This window comes from Eschrichtius robustus, chromosome 2 (assembly GCF_028021215.1).
Source record: "Eschrichtius robustus isolate mEscRob2 chromosome 2, mEscRob2.pri, whole genome shotgun sequence".
Classification (NCBI taxonomy): Eukaryota; Metazoa; Chordata; class Mammalia; order Artiodactyla; family Eschrichtiidae; genus Eschrichtius; species Eschrichtius robustus.
Window position 1 is genome coordinate 77,553,017 of NC_090825.1, and position 13,133 is coordinate 77,566,149.

General features: G+C 40.4%; 1 long non-coding RNA gene across 1 annotated transcript in view; it reads left to right on the forward strand.

The window, feature by feature from the left end:
• The window catches only part of LOC137757235 (uncharacterized), a 284,904-nt gene extending 273,368 nt beyond the window's left edge, over nt 1-11,536 (forward strand). Inside the window, exon 5 of the long non-coding RNA XR_011072314.1 lies at nt 11,477-11,536. This is a non-coding gene — a long non-coding RNA (uncharacterized lncRNA). The remainder of the gene's footprint in view (nt 1-11,476) is intronic.
• Nucleotides 11,537-13,133: the final 1,597 nt, after the last annotated feature.

Below are 13,133 nucleotides of genomic sequence, written 5' to 3' on the forward strand. Positions count from 1 at the left end.
ATCAAATGATTAAAAAAACAAAGTAATTATTCTACCAGGAGCTTAATGAGTCATGCTCTGGGGCAAAGTGGGGATTGGCAGGAGGAAGGAGGGAGGTGAAGAAAAGTAAAAAGTAAATAGCAGGCATGTGTCAGGAAAAACTCCAGCCAGGGTTGATGGGCTGAGCTTTATTGATGCTGCTTTATGATATGTGTCAAAATAAATGCAGGAAACAGCTTTTGCTTCAAAATTTGGAATGTTGTGGTAACTGATATTTAAGTGAAGGAATGTTACAGTTGGAAGAGCTGACCTAAAACTCTTTCCAAAACTATCAATTTTATTTATTAAACTTACTGAAGAAAAATGACAAGAAAGGGCATAGATCATTTATTTATTTGACAAGGTACTCAGAGTTCTTTTCCTTAGTAGAGCAGCAATTAAGATGGGTTTTATTATGCTCAGCATGTGCGTTTGCCCAGTTTGAAATTGTTTACATATTTACTGGCAAGGCACTAATGAAAATAAATCAGCCCAAAGGACTTTTATCTCCCTGTCTGTGGAACACTGTGAAAGGTGCATTTTTAATGGATGATGACCACAGTTGTTTTTAGGATTCCTGAATGAAGTCATGAAGTCTTAAGAATTTTGGAACCCAAAGTTTTGACTCATGTTACAATGTGAGTAACTGCTTTATAGAAAAGGGCCTGGTCTAATTTTTAGCCTGTGCTTCATTCTTGCAAGTTGGAGGCTCATTTGCTGAGGATAATATTTATAAGTCCCATAATTAAGGAAATTCTTTAGTTAGACGTAGTTGTGAGAAAAGAGATACATCTAGGTCACTTTAGGGCACCATTTCTCAAATCAGGTGTCCTATGCTACACGTTGGCAGTTATGTGTGCTTCGAAATAGACTGCTAAATAGGATTAAACTCTTTTTTTTTGGAGCGAGATTTCTAAGAGACTTTAAAATGCAAGTGGACATCGCAACTAATCAGGAAAGGACATGGCATTCAGCATTTCCCAGACCATCATCAAGCAGTATCTATTCTCATCTCTTAGAACTCTAAAGTTTCTCAGAACATAGGGGAAAGCTGCCAGGAGTGATAGGGTTCTTCATAAGTACACAGCTGGCAGTCAGCCCCTCTGGGCCCCCATACATTGGGCCTAAAGTACACTGGCATGCCTGATTCAAGAGCAGGGCTTGTGACCCTTTTCTCTGTGCTACTTGTATTTGTACTTCCTGAGAGGGAGGAATGGAGTCTATTGGCCAGTATCCAATATGGGGCACTCCTATTGATCTGTCTTTAACCATGGTGCCCCAGAGTACTTTGGCCTCAGCAGGAATTCCTGGACCAGTTAGCTGTGGCCAAGCTAGTAATGTGAAATGGCCCAAACCACAGAATTTTGGTGCTGTTTTTCCTTAGATGGAGGCTATGTCAGGTAGTTAAACTTTAAGGGCTGTTCTGTTTAGGTGGCATTCATCTTCAGGTAAGATAGTCATTCATTCATTCAGCAGTATTAGATACCTATTATGTATTGAGCACCATGTTGCTATGGGGATACAAATGTGAGTAAGATACCTCCTGGTCCTCAAGCAACTTATGGGTCATTTAAACAGTTCACATAATGGTTGTTCTTGCTTGCTTCATAAGATATTATTTGGATATAAAATCAGTCACTTCATTTTTTTTAATATATATATATATTTTTTTTTTTTTTGGCTGCATTGGGTCTTTGTTGTGGTGCGCGGGCTTCTCATTGTGGTGGCTTCTCTTGTTGTGGAGCACGGGCTCTAGGCACGCGGGCTTCAGCAGTTGCAGCATGTGGGCTCAGTAGTTGCGGCTCGCAGGCTTGCGGGCTCTAGAGCACAGGCTCAGTAGTTGTGGCGCACAGGCTCAGTTGCTCTGTGGCATGTGGGATCTTCCTGGACCAGGGCTCGAAACTGTGTCCCCTGCATTGGCAGGCAGATTCTTAACCGCTGCACTACCAGGGAAGTCCCAGTCACCTCATTTTTGAACATCAGTATGGGTGATTAAAATATATATACATAACATCCTGGTTATTTTCCTGTTACTATTTGATCTTATGAGTCTAAATGTTCTGCAGTATTCCCCCACAGAAACCAGTACCAGGTAGTGCTAGCACAGGCGTGGGGCACCAGGAATGCACTACTTGTTGGGTGTTTAATTGATAACAAGGCAGATTATGACTTCTTTCTCATGCTTCTTCCTGGACCAGTTAGCTGTGGCCAAGCTAGTAACATGAAATGGCCCAAACCACAGACAAAGTACAAATGTGTATGATGCCATCTTTTTTTCCCTTGTGCATTCTCAGGACAGGCAGCCCAGATGGTACTTGACTGATTGTAGGGCAGGAAAAGAACATGGTAACAGCATCCACAGCACTGCCAGAAGGAACACTTCTGTAGCAGTTGTGTGGATCTTTGCTGCCTGTGGGCTATTCACCCCTGTGCTTCAGTGCAGGCCTTGATGAAGAAGAGAAGTCCAGGCCAAGAGAAAAGTTAATTTGTTCTCTTATCTGAGTTTAGAAGGATTCTGGACTCATGGCTTCCTAGGCTTCAAGTTCAATGCAGTGTAGAGGGAGCTCAACACTGTTGGGTTCTGAGTAAATATGTTGTAAATTATATGCAGGAACATCAACAGGTTAAATATCTATTTGGGTTAAAAAAAAGGAAAGATTTCCACCCAGGAAGTTTAGATATATATATTTGAGTATACTTCACAGTTAAAGAAAGTTGGGCTATCTTGGGGTAGAAAGGATACAAGGCAAAATTACTGAATTTACTTTTGACATTGACATCAGTTGCTAAAAAGATTGTTTTGGATTGCTTTTCATTCGTAGCCAGACAGAGACAGTGAATGGGGAAAGATACTCTTCCTGGGCCTTCTCCTCAGAACCCCATCACTCATCCTTCTTTTGATTAATATTATGTAAAGCAACAATCTCATGCATTGTTCTTTATGGGTTCATCAGGTAAATGCTGACCCCAGAACTAAGTGTTAGCACTGCTTTTCCTTTGGTCAGCTCTTTGTGCATGTGTTCTTCACAGTTTTCTGAGAGCTTACTCACCATGTGGCAGGCACTATGCAAGGCACCTGGGGAAATAAAACAGTGCACAAGGCACACTCCCTGCCATCACTGACAGGGACAAAAGTAAACATAATACAAAACATGGAATGTGTGTGGTACACTCCATACAAGGTAGTGTAAAGGAAGTTGTAACAGCTCTGTAGAATATGATCATTAGGCAGATTCTGGCCGCTGTTGGATTGGTGTGGACCAGTTTGTGAATATGCTGCATAAGAACCCCAGGCAACAAAATGGCAACCTCATTTTGTGTAAACATGGAACTCATGTTATTGTATTCTTTCAGAACTGCACTTTGCAACTTCTGTGCACTCTTGAAACAACAGGCTGTGACACCATAGCTTTTGTTCCTTTTGGACAAGTTCACCTTCTGGGAACATAAATGGGTACTTGGTATATTGTAGGTTATCACCAGCCTCCAGCATGGTCTACAGTCTTGTCTGGTGCTCAGTGTTTCAGGAGCAGGTGTAAGATATGCCTTTCTTTAAGACAAATTGTTCTCTGATTTATGATAATAAATATTTTAATATTTTAATGAAGGAGTTTTCTAACTTTTATTACATATTACCTCTTTTAAAAGATCATATTCACTTACCATAAATCAATGATTTTAAAGCACATATTTTTTCGTATTTTAACATTTTTGAAATCAGGATGTGTTTTACAATCAGTGGCCTGCCATCATTTAGTTGCCAGTATTCCTCCTTATTCTTTAAAAAAATTTTCTTAAAGATACATGATTCAACTGGGGGAGCATTGGAGGCCCTCCACCCCTGCCCATGTTTCTGGTACCTGACACACTAAAGGAATTCAGGGATTCATGCCCCTTGGGTCCTACAGTTGTGAGAAAACCAGGGCACCTTATCTTACATCCTGACATATTATTGTGTCCTCTCCTTTGTGAGAGAGGGAACAATGGTATAGATAGGTATGGGATAAAATTGGTTCATGAATTTATACTGTTTCATAATGACTTCATCTAACATTCAGGGAATGCTACAAAGTATATATTCTTCCACTGTGCACTATACCCATGGACATATTTGAAGAATATAACAGGTATGAAAGACACTCCTGTATGATAAGCTAAATGACTATGAAAGGTGTAATAATACAGTATATGAATAATACCAAATGACAGGGTCAGTTACTCAGTATAAATCCTGAGCAGGAAGAGGTTACTTTGGGTTGGGAAAAGTTAATGGAAGGTATGAGAGGCAAACTGGCTTTTGAAAACAATAAAAGATTGGATAAGAAGAAATGGAGGTGAGGGAAAATATGTTCTCTTCCCTAAAATTTTTTAAACATCTATCTGCATTAGAGGACTTCAAAGTGAATGTGTATTTTTAGGCTCTTTTTTTTTTTTAACATCTTTATTGGAGTATAATTGCTTTACAATGGTGTGTTAGTTTCTGCTTTATAACAAAGTGAATCAGCTATACATATACATATGTTCCCATATCTCCTCCCTCTTGCGTCTCCCTCCCACCCTCCCTATCCCTGAACATGCACTTGAAAATACAGCATGCATTTATGACATTGGCTGTTTTACTAAGAACCAATTAAAATATATCTGCTTTTCTGGGAATTCTGAATATTTTTCACTAACTTGGGGTGGCAAAGGAAGACAACAAAGCACTGACTCATCTTTGAGATAGTGCAGAAAGGATTAGCTGGGCAGACTTAACTCCAGAGAGGTTTCAAGGGGACTGGCTATCTTAGACCTGGGTGTGAAGTGAGTATAACCCATGACTCACAGAGAACTCTTGAAATGGGTAAAATGACTAAGCCATTTTCATCCGAAACAAGCTGGACTAGGCCACACTTGGATTATTTAGCAGGAAATTATGAGGTCTTCTAAATAAACAAGCCACAGTTTGGCAAAATAGTCTCAGCTTCCCTTGTGGTTATGCCACTTACCTTTCCAACCATCACAGTGAGCCCCTTCTTCCTGAGCTCGGACTATGAAATGCTGTGCTACCTGCAGGACTTAGCTGAGGGCTCATTTTTATTCTTAAATGGGCCTGATTTCCCCTTTCCCTTTTCTTTAAATCAGTTTACTGTTTTTATTTATATTTATTTATTTATTTATTTATTTATTTATTTATTTATTTATTTTTGGCTGCTTTGGGTCTTCGTTGCTGAGCGCGGGCTTCTCTCTAGTTGCGGCGAGCAGGGGCTACTCTTCGTTGTGGTGTGCAGGCTTCTTGTTGTGGTGGCTTCTCTTGTTGTCGAGCACGGGCTTCTAGGCGCGTGGGCTTCAGTAGCTGCAGCACGCAGGCTCAGTAGTTGTGGCTTGTGGGCTCTAGAGCGCAGGCTCAGTAGTTGTGGTGCACGGGCTTAGTTGCTCCGCGGCATGTGGGATCTTCCCAGACCAGGGTTTGAACCCTTGTCCCCTGCATTGGCAGGTGGATTCTTAACCACTGTGCCACCAGGGAAGTCCCCCCTTTCCCTTTTCAGTCATTTCTTTCCTTGCTTCTTCTAACACTTTAAAGCTCAGTTTGAGTGCTCAAGAACAGTTTATCAATAAAGTTTGAGGTTATGTCTTTACATTTGCAGTATAAATCTAAACTTTAAAAACAAGTGATGAAGACCCACTCTGCTATCATGAACACCAGATCATGTTGCTTATTTACCATTTTTCTTTCTATTTTCTGCTTATCTTTGGTTCTAATAATTAAAAGCCCTATGCAACACATTTAAAAATTCTTCCATTTTAACAATTTTTCTCCCAGACTTGGGGCATCAGATTCCCCTCTATACATCTGTTCCATTCTTTCTATCTGCTGGAGGAGCGGTTATCCACCATGTTGCGCCCTAGATACTTTTGTAAAATACTGCTGCCCAGGCCCTATCCAGAGAGATTTTAATTTATTGGTCTGAAGTAGGGTTCAGAATCAGAATATTTTTAAATTGAGATCTAGTTGATGTATAACATTATGTTAGTTTCAGATGTATAACATAATGGTTTGATATTTGTATATATTGTGAAATGTTCGCCACAGTAAGTCTAGTTAACATCCACCATCACACATAGTTACATATTTTTTTGTGTATGATGAGATCTTTTAAGATTTACTCTTAGCAGCTTTTAAATATACACTATATTATTATTAACTGTAGTCACCATGCTGTGCATTACATCTCCATGACTTATTCATTTTACAACTGGAAGTTTGTATCTTTTGACCACCTTACCCTTTTTGCCCAACCTTCACCCTCTGCCTCTGTCAACTACCAATCTACTCTCCCTATCGATGAGGTTTTTGGGTTTTTGTTATTGTTTCTTTTGTTTGTTTGTTTGTTTGAGAAACATTGTATTACTGTTGAAACCTGGTCAAAACCAGTGAAAATCTCTAAATCAGAGGGCAAGGCCTGTCCAGCTTAGTGAATCACAAGGCAGAATATCTCTGGCAGCTACTGGAACAAAGAACTGCTGTGGATATCCAGAACATTCTTGGGCCCCAGTGCTGAATTATCCCTAGATTAAGGATTTTGACTCCTTTGTCTGTTTCTTCCACTAGCTTCAGAGTGGCACATCCAGTCACCCTGGCAGCTAGTGCATACAGTACCTTTATGAAGCTAGATGGTGTCTTCATTGTTTCAGATACTTTGCTGCTTTCTGGGAAATTGTTGGAATAAATATACAAATTTATGATAACCTTGTAAATGGTACCCCATGGAGTTGTGCAGTGTACAGCCTGCACAACCATACCCTTTGACCCATCATGTTCTTGTTTTTCCTGTTTAAACAAGTCATGACCTGAACTAGTGACCTGGGGACTATAGGCCCCAGATGACAATCGTTGGCAGGCTAGTGTAGGCACAGCAACTAAGATAAAAGGCAACTTTAAAGTCTGAGATGATGGGTTAAGATATTCTCAAAAGGCTCCCTGCCTCATGACTCTGTCATGTTGCTTAATTTAGCCCAGGTTGCTAGGGAAATGAATTCAAAATTGACCAAGGCAGTGTCTAGAAGTACTGCCTGAATAATAAATTAAATTCATGGCAAATATACCCTTTGCTTGACAACCTTGGATGGATTTATTTGCTTACGCAGAGCTAAAGACTAACATAACCTGCCCAGTCTTGACAAAATCGCTGAGTAAGTCGCACTTATTTTCAGATTCCTCAGCATCTTCTTTTTTTACTTTTATCTTTTTTTTTTAGCATGCTGATACTTTTAGTTTAATTTAATTTATTCTTTATTCAATTTATTTAAACTGAAAAGACAAAACAAAGCAAAAACTGTTCACCCATTTCTCCCACTCCCCACTGCCCCACCTCTGGCAACTACCAGTCTGGTCTCTGTATCTATTAGCATGGTTATTTATTTATTTTTTAGATTCCACATATAAGAGAGATCATATGGTATTTTTCTTTCTATAACATCTTTTTTGTCCCTTCTGCCTGGAAGTGAACACCTAGAAAAGGCAGCTATGTTACACATGGAATATTCTGATAGAAGTATTTAGCCCTGCACCTCACTGCCTGGCCAGTGGGTTCCATGGATGGTTCCTGTCTTCATTGCAGTTGCACTTAAGCAGGCCTGATGGTGTAGTTGTGCTGTCTACAGGAGCTTTCTGCAATGATGGAATGGTCTATAATCTGTGCTATCCAATGAGATATGTTCGTGTATATGTATGCATGTGTGTGTGTATCACTAACTGTATGTGGCTATGTACAGAGCACTTGAAGTGTGGCTAGGGAAACTGAGGGATTGAACTTCTAATTTTAAATACTTTTAATTAATTTCATTTAAAATTTAAATAGCTACAGGTGGCTAGTGGCTACCATACTGGACAGTGCAGGTCTGAGAGAGAGGTCTTATCTAGAGTGGGAGGAAACTCATATTTGTTGTGCACTTTCCCATCATCAGGGACTTTTTTTTAAATGATCTTATTTAATCTCATGAAACCCCGCAGGGTAGATATTATTCTCTCCATCTTATAGAATGAAAATAACTGAAGCTCAGAGACTCAATCGACCATATTATATGACTGATAAATGATCAATTCAGCATTCAAACCTTCGTCACTTTGGTTCTAAAGCCTGTGCTTGAAGTTTTCTTGGGGAGGTGGTTTTCACTGTGAAGAGTTAGAAACGAAATTTAGAGTGAAAGCATTAACGATAACCACCAAAACACTGCCATCAAACGTCACTGAATAATAAGAAGAGAATTGCCCAGAGAGGAGAAGGGAGTGTGTGCTGGTGCTGGGCAGAAGCAACACCTAGTGGAGGGGCGGGGGGGGGGGTGTTGGGGGGCGTGGCAGGAAGAGGAGGGACCAAAGCCACTGTGCCGGTGACAACAGGTTTCCCTCAGTATGGCCTCCTCAGCCTGTCATATACAGAGTCATGAGCTCTGTCCTTACTATTTCCTTTCTCCATCAGATTAAAATTGGGCTTTAGTACTCTAAATAGAACCATCAGAAGCTTGCTTATTAGTCGCTGCTGAGGACTGAGTACAGGTACATCTGGGAGTTGCCAGCTTCTTTTCCTCAAAGCCCCAGACCTGCTAAGGGCAGGACCTCTGTTGAATGGCTTCTCGCCTCACCTCCCACTTCCTCTCTTCCTTTATTTCTTAAGATGCTCAGAGTCCGTATTTATTGTCCAGTGTTCTGCTTTATTCATGGCTGTTCCCCACATCTAGTGAATATGCATTCATCCTAGAGGCCGTGGTTCTCAGCCCTGGCCACATCAGAATTAACTGTTGCACTTTAAAAAATCCAGCTGCCAGATATCTGCCCAAACCAACCGAGTCTGAATTCTGGGAGTGGGGTCCCATCATCAGTACAGTATGTTTTACCAGTTTTCCAAGGGTCTTCGGTGTGTAGGAAGGGCTGAGAAGCACAGTCCTTGCTGATGAGCCATCTGTGTGCCTCCCAGAGTTCTATCGTTCCCAGATATTTCGAACCCAGGGCACTAGGTAGATGAGGGTTGTGGGTGGAAAAGGGTGAGTGTTGCAGGTGATAAGAAACAGGCAGTTTGGGGACTTCCCTGGTGGCACAGTGGTTAAGAATCCGCCTGCCAATGCAGGAGACACGGGTTCGAGCCCTGGTCCGGGAAGATCCCACACGCCGCGGAGCAACTAAGCCCGTGCGCCACAACTACTGAAGCCTGCGCACCTAGACCCCGTGCACCACAACGAAGAGTAGCCCCCGCTCACCGCAGCTAGAGAAAGCCCGCGTGCAGCAGTGAAGACCCAGTGCAGCCAAAAATAAATAAATAAATATTTAAAAAAAAAAAAAGAAACAGGCAGTTTGAAAATGACTCAGGGAACTTGAAGGTGAGGAAGACGCAAGAGAAGTGGCAGGGGCCCCTCAGGGGGCTTTTTTCACAAGCCATTATGGATAATGGGTGGAGAACAGGAATCCCTGGTGGAAGAGAGAGCATCAGGGTGAACTATCAATAGTGACATTTCTTCCGTTTGATGTCATTTGTTGAGAACCTTTTGTACCAGCCCCTGCTGTAGGGGCACAAAGATAGATAAGAAAGGTGTCTCCCATGGAAAAAGTTGCAGGGTCTGGAATCAACAAAAAGAAGAGAAAAATTAGGGAAAAAACCTCATTTGACCAAGTAGGAGTAACCCGCTTTTAACTCTGTTTGTGTATGTTTGCCATTTATTACCCAGCACAATTAGCTCTCAGACACATCATTAAATGTGTGTCAGGTTCTCTTTGTAAGTTGTAAGTTGTATTCAGCTGCAGCAGTATCCTCTATTTATATCTTCTTAGCCTTCATGTGGTCTGTTTGTGCACAGTTTAAACAAATTGAAAGGAGCCTGAGTGCCATGTCCACCTGCAGCTTCTCCTAAAAGGATTATGTGTGAAGTAAATGTCTATAATAGTTTTTGGAAATGCATTATGTAAGTCCACTCATCTTCTTTTACACCCCCTTGCCAAGCCATTCCCTCTACCACATCACAACTAACGAGTTTCCATTTCTAACCATAGCCTAAATCAAAGTATTTTCTGTGCTTTGATGGGGCCATAAATGGGAGAATTAAAGAAAAACTTCCCTGTTGGTCTCAAGGTTCTGTGTTTGGGGGAGCAGCACAATGTCCTCTTCTGCCCTGGAGGCTACATCAAGGGTGTCTCCATGGCTTTGTGCCTGCTTGCCACGTGCTTCAGCATCAGCATTCACTTGAAAAACTGTCTTCATTTTATCGTGAGTGTAGTGCTCAGGGTGGGGACCTCACGCAGGAGAAGGGGGGATCTTGAGGACAACAAGCACTCCTATCCTCTGGGCACTTGACTTCCTCTTTGTACCCTCATAGATAACATAAACAAGGCATCAATTAGTTGCATCTGTCTTTGTATTTTATATAAATGGAATAATACAATGTGTACACCTTTGTGTCTGGCTTCTTTCATTTAACACTATGCTTGTGAGATTCATTCTTGTTGTTGTGTGTAGTTGTAGATCATTTACCTTCACAGCGATAGAGTTTTCCACTGTGTGAATATTTATCCATTCAAATCCATTTATCCATTCAACTGTTGATGGATATTTGGGATAGTTTTCAGTTTGAGGTTGTTACAATTGCTGCTATGAACGATCTGGTACAAGTAATCCAGTGAATGTACATACAAATTTCTGTTGGGAATATACCTAAAATTGGAGTTGTCAGGTGATAGGGAATGTGTGTATTCAGTTTAAATAGATACTGCCAAACAGATTTCCAAAGTAGTTGTACTAATTCTCCTGTCCACCAGCAGTGTATGAGAGCCCTGGTACCTCCACTTGGCCTTTTCTATCTTTTCATTTTAGACATCCTGGTGTGTGTGTGTAGGATCACACTGTGATTTTAATTTGCAATTTCTTGGTGACTATTGAAGTTGAGCATCTGTCGTGTTTATTGGCCATCTATAAGTAATTTCTGCTGCTTGTTTTATTATGGTTATTTTAATAACTTATAGATAAATTTCTTATCCTACTTTTTCACTAGGAGTTTTCATAACTTTCTTTTTTACTGCTACAATGTCATGGAGAAATCAAATTCCCTTTTCTTAGGCTAATACAGTCATTTTCTTAAATTGTTCAGTTACCTAGTCATAAAAGGAACAACTGTTGTCTCTCAAAGCAAAGAGGAGGATTTCACTGAAATCAAATGATTTAATGTATAATAAATGTGAACAGATTGAAGGAAAATGATGCGGTCATTTTGGAATGTATGCCTGATATGTCTTTAGATATTTTGTATCAGTTGTATCTTCCTCAAAAGACAGTCAGCCTTAGTGCCGAAAGAACAAGCTAGAGAAGACCTTATCCTGATGGAGTTTGTTTTCTGAATGAGAATACTGTTCTAGAGTTGATATGCCATGGATAAAATTTGATTTAAATCAAATGAGCTATTGTTTAAGAGTCCTTTTCTGTTATTGGAATTCAAGGCTGCCAAGCTGTTCTGTGAAGTGCAGTGATGGAACTTCAGAGAAGGCGTCCACAGTTAGGTGAGTTGGATAAACTCATTAAACTAACACATTCGAGCATTTGGAGCTTTGCTCAAGACCACATGGGCAGTGTGACAACCAAGAATAGAAAAGCTGGAGAAAAGCAGGAGTCACAGAAATATAATAAGCCATATTATCTGGCCCTATCTTCATTTTTCTCTTCTGAGCAAATACACAGGGGATTTATTGCCTGTCAGTGAGTGACAACAGTATATAAAAAGGACTGGTTCTCCTTGTTAGAGAAAAATATTCTAGTTGGTCATATATTGCTGACTGAACCGTCTTATCCTTTGAAGCATCAATAGAATTTAAACTGATCCTAAATCTTTCCACATTGCTTGTTGAGATATTTTTCTACACAGAGAATATTCTTAAGAAAATGTTTAAATCAAGGACAGTTTTCTCATAACTTCAATTTCTTTGACCTCTACTCCATGGGTCAAGAGTACACACAGTGCAGATCTCTCTCTTCACCTGTCAGTTCTTGCTCACGTGTGTTCTGGGTTGGCCTTAGCAGTAAATGGATCAGTGCTGTACTGAGAGGGCCCTGAGGCCTGACCATCTATCATCTCATCCCTGTGCCTGTCATTCTATAACTGCTGTATTCCTTTGAGTTTTGAAGGCTTCGGGGTTTTGGAATGAACTTTTAAACATACATGTAAACTTGGTAGAGGACCCACTTGAAATTTTTCTCATTTGACATCTTAACAAGGATTTGCTAAAATAGATCCTGCAGAGGAAAGAGGGGGAGATGGGAGGGAAGTTATGAGAGAAGAAATGAGTTCGAGACCCAATTTTACAGTCCAGTCTTGATTCTGTCCAAAAAACTTACCAAAAGTAACACTCCTAAAAGTTATACATACATTTACTTCTTATCCCAGGAGCATCACAAATTTGAGGGTACAGTGTATTTTGGAACAGACATCAAGAAATGTGATCAAATACATTTTCTGCCATTATTAAATTTGCCCTTAGGTCAAACATAGATTTTTTTATATGTCTCCATTTTCAACCATTTCCTCCTAGAGATGATGAGTGTGACAACAGAGAGGAAGGGAGACAATTAATTATTTCTCTTTGTTACTGGCCTTTGCCTCTAAAATTTCTTCTGGCCCATCAAACTAGCACATTCTCTCTGCCTCTAAACAGCTCATGTTTAAAAACTATTTTGAGAGAATTCTTCCACTTTTTTCCATTCTATCATGAAAATCCCTGGTTATATGTTCTAGAGAAACTTGATACAGGTAATAAACAGGAGAAAAATAGTCCACTGAAAAGACCACCTTATAGAGCTCTCCTTGAGCTCCAGATCGGCTCTCTGACACCCTCTTTTCTCCTTCCTTTTGGAAATGACTGAATTGTACCTTCATGGGTGGTAGACTCTTTGTGCTTCAAGGAGGGAGAGATGAAGATCTGCCTGACTTTGCTGAAGTTAGTCAATTAACACTTTGGGATGGTAGCAGATGTTACTGCCTGGAAGATACATGGACCTTTGATTTGAAAGAAATCAGGGCTGTCAAGTTTCAGATAATTGTGTCTTAGATAATTCACAGCTCATCTGGGGCCCTTGGCTCTTTTATTGACAGTAAGCCATATT